Below are 11,684 nucleotides of genomic sequence, written 5' to 3'. Positions count from 1 at the left end.
CCTCCTGTCTCTCCCCACTTCAATCCATATTTCATGCCGCTGCCCGGATTGTCTTTGTGCAGAAACGCCCTGGGCATGTAATTCCCCTCCTCAAAAATCTCCAGTGGCTACCAATCAACCTACACATCAGGCAGAAACTCCTCACCCTGGGCTTCAAGGCTGTCCATCCTCTCGCCCCCTCCTACCTCCCCTCCCTTCTCTCCTTCTCCAGCCCAGCCCACACCCTCCGCTCCTCTGCCGCTAATCTCCTCACCGGGCCTCATTCTCGCCTGTCCCACTGTCGACCCCTGGCCTACATCCTTACCTTGGTCTGGAATGCCCTCCCTCTGCACATCCACCCAGCTAGCTCTCTTCCTCCCTTCAAAGCCCTACTGAGAGCTCGCCTCCTCCAAGAGGCCTTCCCAGACTGAGCCCCCTCCTTCCTCTCCCCCACTTCCCCTTCCCCATTCCCCTGCCTTACCTCCTTCCCCTCCCCACAGCACCTGCATATATGTATATATGTTTGTACATATTTATTACTCTATTTATTTTATTTGTTCAAATTTATTTATTTTGTTAATATGTTTTGTTTTGTTGTCTGTCTCCCCCTTTTAGACTGTGAGTCCATTGTTGGGTAGGGACCGTCTCTATATGTTGCCAACTTGTACTTCCCAAGCGCTTAGTACAGTGCTCTGCACACAGTAAGCGCTCAATAAATATGATTGAATGAATGAATGAATGAATGAACAAGATTGCAGTCTAGAAATAGTCATTAAGATCACAATAATTATGGTATTTGTTAAGAGCCTACTATGTTCCAGGCACTGTTCTAAGCGCTGGGATGGATATAAGATCATCAAGTTGGACACATTCCCTGTCCCACATGGAGCTCACAGTCTTAATCCCCATTTTGCAATGAAGGAACTGAGGCCCAGAAAAGTGAAGTGACTTACCCAAGGTCATCCAGCAGACAAGTGATGGAGCTGGGTTTAAAACCCAGGTCCTTCTGACTCCTGGGCCCATGCTCTATCCACTAGGCCATGTTGCTGAGTAAATTATTTATAAGATATATATTTATATCAATCCATCAATCAATCATCATCATCATCATCATCAATCGTATTTATTGAGCGCTTACTGTGTGCAGAGCACTGTACTAAGCTCTTGGGAAGTACAAGTTGGCAACGTATAAAGACGGTCCCTACCGAACAGCGGGCTCACAGTCTAGAAGGGGGAGACAGAGAACAAAACCAAACATATTAACAAAATAAAATAAATAGAATAAATATGTACAAATAAAATAAATAAATAAATAGATAGAGTAATACATACATACAAACATATATGCATATATACAGGTGCTGTGGGGAAGGGAAGGAGGTAAGGCAGGGGGCATGGAGATGGGGAGTAGGGGGAGACGAAGGAGGGGGCTCAGTGTGGGAAGGCCTCCTGGAGGAGGTGAGCTCTCAGTAGGGCCTTGAATGGAAGAAGAGAGCTAGCTTGGTGGATATATATATATATATATATACAATTTATAAGGTATATAAACACATACATTTGTAAGGTATACATACAGGTATAAGGTATATTATTACATTATATTGTTTTTGCATATATGGATGTGTATATATACATATATTTATAAAGTAGATATACAGGTATAAGGTACATATAATAATAATAATAATAATGGCATTTATTAAGCACTTACTATGTGCTAAGCACTGTTCTAAGTGCTGGGGAGGTTATAAGGTGATCAGGTTGTCCCACGGGAAGGCTCACAGTCCTAATCCCCATTTTACAGATGAGGGAACTGAGGCCCAGAGAAGCGAAGTGACTTGCCCAAAGTCATCCGGCTGACAAGTGGCAGACCCAGGATGAGAACCCATGACCTCTGACTCCCGAACCCAGGCTCTTTCCACTGAGCCACGCTGCTTCTCTACAAAACTCATTCAGTGCAAGTCTTCTGAGTCCTTAAGAACCTCCAGCAGTTTGCCCATCCACTTCCGCATCAAAGAGAAACTCCTTATCATTGGCTATAAAGCACTCAATCATTCATTCATTCATTCAATCGTATTTATTGAGCACTTATTGTGTGCAGAGCACTGTACTAAGAGCTTGGGAAGTACAAATTGGCAACATATAGAGACGGTCCCTACCCAACAACGGGCTCACGGTCTAGAAGGGGGAGACAGACAACAAAACAAAACATGTGGTCAGATGTCAAGTCATCAGAATAAAGATGATAAAAATCAACTTGCCCCTGCCTATTTTACCTCACTGATTTCCTTCTACAACCCAGCACACTAACCTATTCACTGTACCCCCATCTTGTCTGTCTCATCATCGACCCCTCACCCATTTTCCTGCTTCTTTCTGAAACTCCTTCCCGTTCATATCTTCTAGACTGTGAGCTCGTTGTTGGGTAGGGACCGTCTTTATATGTTGCTGACTTTTAATAATAATAATAACAATAATAATGATGGTACTTGTCAAGCACTTAGTACAGTGCTCTGCACACAGTAAGCGTTCAATAAATACGATTGAATGAATCTGACAGACCATCACTCTCCCCACCTTCAAAACCTTATAGCAATAATAAAAATGATGATGGTATTTGTTAGGTGCTTACTATGTGCAAAGCACTGTTCGAAGATCTAGGATAGATACAGGGTGATCAGGTTGTCCCACGTGGGGCTCACAGTCTTAATCCCCATTTTACAGATGGGTAAATGAGGCCCAGAGAAGTGAAGTGACTTGCTCAAAGTCACACAGCTGACAAGTGATGGAGCCGGGTTTAGAACCCACGCCCCCTGACTCCCAACCCCGGGCTGTTTCCACTGAGCCACGCTGCTTATTAACATCGCAACTCCTCCAAGAAGCCTTCCGGGACTAAGCCCTCATTTCTCCCACTCCTCTCTCCTGCACTGCCCCTGAACTTGGACTTGTATCTTTTATTCACCCCACCCTCAGCCCCATATCCATATCTGTAATTTATTTTAATGTCTGTCTCCCTTTCTCGTCTGTAAGATCCTTGTGGGCAGGGAACACGTCTACCAACTCTGATAAATGATACTTTCCAAAGAGCTTAGTACTGTCCTCTGTACTAAGAGAAGGAGCATGGCTCAGTGGAAAGAGCCTGGGCTTTGGAGTCAGTGGTCATGGGTTCAAATCCCGACTCTGCCCATTGCCAGCTGCGTGACTTTGGGCAAGTCACTTCACTTCTCTGGGCCTCAGTTACCTCATCTGTAAAATGTGAGCCCCCCCGGGGACAACCTGATCACCTTGTAACCTCCCCAGCACTTAGAACAGTACTTTGCACGTAATAAGTGCTTAATAAATGCCATCATTATTACACAGTAAGCACTCAATAAATACAATTGATCGATTGATTGAATGAGCACTTACTGTGTGCAGAGCTCTGTACTAAGCACTTGGGAGAGTCCAGTAGAGTTGGTAGACATGGTCCTTGACTTGAAGGAGCTTGCGGTCAAATGGAAAAGCAGCGTGGCTCAGTGGAAAGAGCATGGGTTCTAATCCCGGCTCCGCCACTTGTCAGCTGCGTGACTTTGGGCAAGTCACTTAACTTCTCTGTGCCTCAGTTCCCTCATCTGTAAAATGGGGATTAAGACTGTGAGCCCCACGTGGGACAACCTGATTTACCTTGTAACCTCCCCAGCGCTTAGAACAGTGCTTTGCACATAGTAAGTGCTTAACAAATACCATTAAAATATGGAGCTTAATTGCCTCCTGCAATGGCTGCTTAGCTTCAAGGAGCTATGACCACTATTATGGTGTTTGTTAAGTGCTTATTATGTGAGCCCGTTGTTGGGTAGGGACACTCTCAATATGTTGCCAACTTGTACTTCCCAAGCGCTTAGTACAGTGCTCTGCACACAGTAAGTGCTCAATAAATACAACTGAATGAATGAATGTGTCAAGCACTAGTCTAAGCACTGGGGTAGATACAAGCTAATCAGGTTGGGCACAGTCCCTGCCCCACAAAAGGCTCACAGTCTAAGTAGGAGGGAGGAGGATTTAATCCCCATTTTACAGTTGAGGAAAGGAAGGCACAGAGAAGTTAAATGACTTGCCCAAGGTCACCCAGCAAGCAATTGGTAGAGGCAGAATTAAAACCCAGGTCCTCTGAATCCCAGGCCCATGCTCTTTCCACTAGGCTAAATAATAATGATAATAATAATAATAATGGCATTTATTAAGTGCTTACTATGCGCAAAGCACTATTCTAAGCACTGGGGAGGTTACTAGGTGATCAGGTTGACCCACGGGGGCTCACAGTCTTAATCCCCATTTTACAGATGAGGTAACTGAGGCCCAGAGAACTTAAGTGACTTGCCCAAAGTCACACAGCTGACAGTTGGCAGAGTCGGAATTTGAACCCCTGACCTCTGACTCAAAAGCCCGGGCTCCTTCCACTGAGCCACTCTGCAATGTATATTCCAAAGTTTCAAACACAGTCGTGGGAATAGGGGAATAATAATAATGACGGTATTTGTTAAGCACTTACTATGTGCCAGGCACTGTACTAAGCACTGAGGTGGATACAAGCAAATTGGGTTGGATACAGTCCCTGCCCAATGTGGGGCTCACAGTCTCAATCCCCATGTTACAGATGAGGTAAGTGACAAGTAGCAGGTAAGTGACAAGTGGCAGGGCTAGCATTAGAAAAAAAAAACAACGACTTGGCAAAACTTCGATTGCCCTCTGGTAGCAAAGAGCCTCCTCAGAGAATGTTTGGAGAAGAGCATCAGGGACTGTTATATTTTGCATAAATTTACATTTTGAATTTGCGAGGCATTCCCTCTTAACCAGGTCAAATAAATATAATTAGTGAAGCTTGCTGCAATTGATTTAAACCTAACATTCAGGGCATGCCACACCAGACCCAGAATATATTTTAAAGCCAATTACAACCAAGGGCCCCATGTGGGATATGGACTGAGTCCAACCCTGATTACCTTGTATCTACTCCAGCGCTTAGAACAGTGCCTGGCGCATAGTAAGGGCTTAACAAATTCATTCATTCATTCAATCGTATTTACTGAGCGCTTATCGTGTGCAGAACACTGTACTAAGCGCTTGGGAAGTACAAGTTGGCAACATATAGAGACGGTCCCTACCCAACAGTGGGCTCACAGTCTAGAAGGGGGAGACAGACAACAAAACAAAACATGTGGATGGGTGTCAAGTCGTCAGAATAAATAGAAGTGAAGCTAGATGCACATCATTAACAAAATAAATAGAATAGTAAATATGTACAAGTAAAATAAATACAAAAATAAATCTGTACAAACATATATACAAGTGCTGTGGGGAGGGGAAGGAGGTGGGGAGGGATGGGGAGGAGGAGAGGAAAAAGGGGGCTCAGTGTGGGAAGGCCTCCTGGAAGAGGTGAGCTCTCAGTAGGGCCCTGAAGGGAGGAAGAGAGCTAGCTTGGCGGATGGGCAGAGGGAGGGCATTCCAGGCCCAGGGGAGGACGGGGGCCGGGGGTCGACAGCGGGACAGGCGAGAACGAGGTACTGTGAGCTTCCCCCTCTAGACTGTGAGCTCATTAAGGTGAGGGAATGTATCTGTTTTAGGTTATATTGTACTCTCCCAAACTCTTAGTACAGGCTCTGCACAAAGTAAGTGCTCAATAAATAGAATTGACTGACTGAATTAATTTGAGCACATCCTGGATGAGAAGGGACAAACAGTCCGGGAGTCATATTTTTAATTTTTTTTAAATTAATGCTATTCATTAAGTTCTTACTATGTGCCAGGCACTGTACTAAGCACTGCGCTTAGAACAGTGCCAGTGCTTAGACCAGTGCTTTGCACATAGTAAGTGCTTAACAAATGCCATCATTATTATTATTATTATTACAAGCTAATCAGGTTATTCATAGTCCCTGTGCCATGTGGGGCTCACAGTCTCAATCCCCATTTTACAGACGAGGGAACTGAGGCCCAGTAAAGTGAAGTGATTTGCCCAAGGTCACACAGCAGACAAGTGGTGGAGCTGGGATCGGCTACCAGCAGCGGAAGCAACAAAAAAATGCTAGGGAAGCAGTGTGGCCTAGTGGCAAGAGCATCGGCCTGGGAGCCAGACTTAGATCCAGGTTCTAATGATGGCTCCACTGCTTGTCTGCTGTGTGAACTTGGGCAAGTCACAACTTCTCAGTGTCTCAGTTTCCTCATCTGTAAAGTGGGGATTCAATACTCATTCATTCAATCGTATTTATTGAGCGCTTACTGTGTGCAGAGCACGGTACTAAGCACTTGTTCTCCCTTAATAATAATAATAATAATAATAATAATAATAATAATGATGGTATTTGTTAAGCGCTTACTATGTGCAAAGCACTGTTCTAAGCGCTGAGGAGGTTACAAGGTGATCAGGTTGTCCCACGGGAGGCTCACAGTCTTAATCCCCATTTTACAGATGAGGTAATTGAGGCACAAGGAAGTTAAGTGACTTGCCCAGAGTCACACAGCTGACAAGTGGCGGAGCACGGATTTGAACCCATGATCTCTGACTCCAAAGCCCGTGCTCTTTCCACTGAGCCACGCTGCTTCTCCCTTCTACTTATTCATTCATTCAATCATATTTATTGAGCACTTACTGTGTGCAGAGTATTGTACTAAGCACTTGGGAAGTACAAGTTGGCAACACATAGAGATGGTCCCCACCCAACAGCGGGCTCACAGTCTAGAAAGGGGAGACAGACAACAAAATAAAACGTGTTAATAAAATAAATAGAATAAATATAAATCAATCATATTTGAGCGCTTACTGTGTGCAGAGCACTGTACTAAGCGCTTGGGAAGTACAAGTTGGCAAGTACAAATATGTACAAGTAAAATAAATAAATAGAGTAACAAATATGTACAAACATATATACATAGTGACTTGAATATAGTGACTCTAAATGTTTATCACAACCAAAAATTTGGTAACCCAGTTTTCTGTATATGCATATGCTAGGTATCTAAACAAAGGGATGTTGCTTTTTTCAGAGCAGAAGTTCAATCAATCAATCAATCAATCAATCAATCATATTTATTGAGCGCTTACTGTGTGCAGAGCACTGTACTAAGCACTTGGGAAGTACAAGTTGGCAACATGTAGAGACAGTCCCTACCCAACAGTGGGCAACAATAGTTGCCCAAAATCAATCAATTAATCAATGGTATTTATAATAATAAGAATAAGAATGGCATGTATTAAGTGGTTACTATGTGCCGAGCACTGTTACCAGCGCTTGGGAGGTTACAAGGTGATCAGGTTGTCCCACATGGGGCTCACAATCTTAATATCCATTTTACAGATGAGGTAACTGAGGCACAGAGAAGTTAAGTGACTTGTCCAAAGTCCCACAGCTGACAAGTGACTTAGACTTTTAGCCCCATGTATGGGATGAGGATGGGAAACAGCAGGGCTTAGCAGATAGAGCACAGGCCCGGGAGTCGGAAGGACGTGGGTTCTAATCCCAACTCTGCCACTTTTCTGCTGCGCGACTTGGGGCAAGTCACTTCACTTCTCTGTGCCTCAGTTCCCTCATCTGTAAAATAGGGATTAAGACCGTGAGCCCCATGTGGGACAGGGATTGTGTCCAACCTGATTAGCTAGTATCCACCCAGTGCTTAGAACAGTGCTTTGCACATAGTAAGCACTTAACAAATACCAACATTATTATTATTACCCCAGCTCTTAGTATAGTTCCTGGAACATAATAAGCACTTAGCATTTAAAAAAAAAACAGCTGTCTGACCTGGTTATGTTGCATCTATCACAGTACTAGGGACATAATAAGGGCTTAACAAATACCACAAATATTAGTACTAAACTCTGCCCTTATCCTCTATGTTACACTGAAATCTGATTTAGGGAAGCGAAGCTGAGACTGGAGAACCATCCCAGGGGCCGAATTCTTCTTTTTGGAGCACCAGAGCCCGGCAATTTGGGGATGGAGAAAAGAGTCGCTGACCATCTCTTCATTCGTTTACTTTCGACCAGAAGCCTTAGGCTCTCTGTTAGCTCTGTGCCTGTCTTCTGTCAATCAATCAATCAATCTATCGTATTTATTGAGCACTTACTGTGTGCAGAGCACTGTAGTAAGCGCTTGGGAAGTACGAGTTCTGTCGTGAACAGGCATATGGAAATGCCGTTGGGCTTCCGTCCGTCAAATCCCACTGGAAATTGAGGGAAGCGGGCGAGGTCAACTGGGTGGTTGGTGGCTGATAAGCCAGAGGAAAATTAGGAGGGATTCATCATCATCAATCGTATTTATTGAGCACTTACTATGTGAGCACTGTACTAAGCGCTTGGGAACTACAAATTGGCAACATATAGAGACAGTCCCTACCCAACAGTGGGCTCACAGTCTAAAAGGGGGAATTCAATTCTCATTCGTTTGCTGACTCTTTGAGCGTTGGTTTGTAGAATCTTTTTGTGTGTGCGTGCGTGTATGCATGTGTGTGTGTGTGTGTTTGTGTTTGGTGGTGGGGTGGTGAGTTTTGTTTCTGGGAATATTCATTCAATTCATTCAATTGTATTTATTGAGCGCTTACTGTGTGCAGAGCACTGTACTAAGCGCTTGGGAAGTACAAGTTGGCAACATAAAGAGATGGTCCCTGCCCAACAGCGGGCTCACAGTCTAGAAGGGGGAGACAGGCAACAAAATAAAAACATATTAACAAAAGAAAATAGAATAAATACGTACAAATAAAATAAATAGAGTAATAAATATATACAAACATATATACATATATACAGGGGCTGTGGGGAGGGGAAGGAGGTAAGGCGGGGGGGGGAATGGGGAGGGGGAGGAGGGGGAGAAGAAGGAGGGGGCTCAGTCTGGGAAGTCCTCATGTTAGAACCTACATTCTGGTCCCGGCTCTGCCACTGGTCCACTCTTTGACCATGGGCAGCTCACTTGACTTTACTGTGCCTCAGTTACCTCATCTGTAAAATGGGGATTGCGACTGTGAGCCACACGAAGGACAGGGACTGTGTCCAACCTGATTTGTCTGTAGCCACCCCAGGCCTTAGTACAGTGCCTGGCACGTAGTAAGTGCTTGGCTCAGTGGAAAGAGCCCGGGCCTTGGCATCAGAAGTCATGGGTTCAAATCCCAGCTCTGCCAATTGTCAGCTGTGTGACATCGGGCAAGTCTCTGGGCCTCAGTTACCTCATCTGTAAAATGGGGATTAAGACTGTGAGCCCCCTTTAGGACAACCTGATCACCTTGTAACCTCCCTAGCGCTTAGAACAGGGCTTTGCACATAGTAAGTGCTTATTAAATGCCATCATTATTGTTATTAACAAATGCCATTATTATTATTATGTTGGACATGGACTGGGTCCAATCTGATTAGCTTGTACATATAGTGCCTGGCACATAATAAGCGCTTAACAAATAGCATTAAAAAATCACATGTGAATCCCTGCTAATCCACCCACACACTTGTAATTCATTTATTTCTATTACTATCTGTCTCTCTCTCTAGACTGTAAGCTGCTTGTGGGCATGGATCATGTCTACCACCTCTGTTATATTGTACTCTCCCAAATGCAGAGTACGGTGTTCCGCACATAGTTAAGCGCCTAATCCTGGCTCCGCCACCTGTCCGTTGTGTGACCTTGGGCAAGTCATTTCACTTCTCTGTTCTTCAGTTCCCTCTTCTGTAAAATGGGGATTAAGATCATGAGCCCTGTGTGGGACAGGGACTGTGTCTAACCCGATTAGCTTATATCTATCCCAGCACTTAGTATAGTGCCTGGCACGTAGTAAACACTTAACAAATTCATTCATTCATTCAATCGTATTTATTGAGCACTTACTGTGTGCAGAGCACTGTACTAAATGCTTGGGAAGTACAAGTTTGCAACATATAGAGACGGTCCCTACCCAACAGTGGGCTCACAGTCTAGAAGGGGGAGACAGACAACAAGACGAAACATATAAACCAAATAAAATAAATAGAATAAATATGTACAAGTAAAATAATTCTCTGGGCAGACAAGGTGTACCCATTCTCCCCCCCCCCCCCGCAAAAAAAATAGCATTGATAAGTACCATCTGGAGTCACCCCCTCATCAGCTCCAGCACTGCTGAGATCTTACACCTAAGCCAAAATCGAGTTAGAGGTTAAAGGGTCTTTGTTTCACCTTTTGTGTCCTCCGAACAGCTCCGCCTCCAGAGCGTTATTCCTTATTAGGGGAGCTATCACAAAGCCATGGATGGCCTGGATGCCCATGCCTTAGGACTCTTGTAATCTGTATCACCTTTCCAACCCCCTCACTCGTTATTGGAATGCTAGTAACACTCACGTCCGACCATCTCATATACCTCGCAAATGAGGGGCGATGAGGTAATCCATAAATCTGTCATGTTTTAATTAGAAAACCATGTCTGACTCCTATCAAATTTATTTTCCGGAGCTAAGCTCACAAAATAACCCAATCATCGACCTCCTTTGGCATAGTCCTTCCCCTAACTGTGGATTTTGGGGTATCAAGTGGTGTGTTACTACAGAGTCCTGGTCTTAACGATCAGAACCAGGGTAACTTGAGGCCTTGGGCACTAGGCCTGTGGTTCCCTGAGAGCTCATTTGGTTTGGTTTTGTTTTGTTTTATGGCATTTGTTAAGCGCTCACTAAGTGCCAGGCACCGTACTAAGCTCTGGGGTGGCTACAAGCAGCGTGGCTCTGTGGAAAAAGCCGGGGCTTTGGAGTCAGAGGTCATGGGTTCAAATCCCAGCTCTGCCAACTGTCAGCTGTGTGACTTTGGGCAAGTCACTTAACTTCTCTGGGCCTCGGTTCCCTCATCTGTAAAATGGGGATTAAGACTGTGAGCCCCCCGTGGGACAACCTGATCACCTTGTAACCTCCCCAGCACTTAGAACAGTGGTTTGCACATAGTAAGCGCTTAATAAATGCCATTATTATTTATTATTATTTATTATTACAAGCTTATCAGGTTGGACACAGTCCTTGGTCTACATGGGGCTCACAGTCTTAACCCCATTAAACTGAGGCACAGAGAAGTTAAGCGACTTGTCCAAGGTCACAGAACAGTGAAGTGATGGAGCCAGGATTAGAACCCAGGTCCTTCTGACTCCTAGGACCATGCTCTGTCTAGGCCATGCTCCTTCATACTTGTCACACTTGTCTGCTGAGTTAATTGGGGTGAATCACTTCACTTCCCTGGGCCTCGGTTGCCTCATCTGCCAAATGGGGATTAAGACTGTGAGCCCCATGTGGGACACGGACTGTGTCCAACCTGATAATCTTGTATCTATGACAGTGCTCATGGCCAAGCGGATAGAGCACGGTCCTGGGAGTCAGAAGGTCATGGGTTCTAATCCCTGCTCTGCCACTTGTCTGCTGTGCGACCTCGGGCAAGTCACTTCACTTCTCTGGAGCGCAGTTCCCTCCTCTGTAAAATGGGGATTGAGACTGGGAGCTCCACGGGGGGACAGGGACTGTGTCCAACCCTACTTGCTTGTCTCCACCCCAGCACTTACTATAGTTCCTGACACATAATAAGCACTTAAAAAATACCATCATCATCATCACCATAGTAAACACTTAACAAATACCATAAAAACCCACAAAATGACCCATTTCTCTTCTTTTTTTCCCCCAGCTTCCCCCCACCCCCCCCCACATATATATACTAGACTGTGAGCCCACTGTTGGG

Source organism: Tachyglossus aculeatus, chromosome 1, assembly GCF_015852505.1.
Source record: "Tachyglossus aculeatus isolate mTacAcu1 chromosome 1, mTacAcu1.pri, whole genome shotgun sequence".
Taxonomy (NCBI): Eukaryota; Metazoa; Chordata; class Mammalia; order Monotremata; family Tachyglossidae; genus Tachyglossus; species Tachyglossus aculeatus.
Note: the sequence above shows the minus strand (reverse complement) of the source record.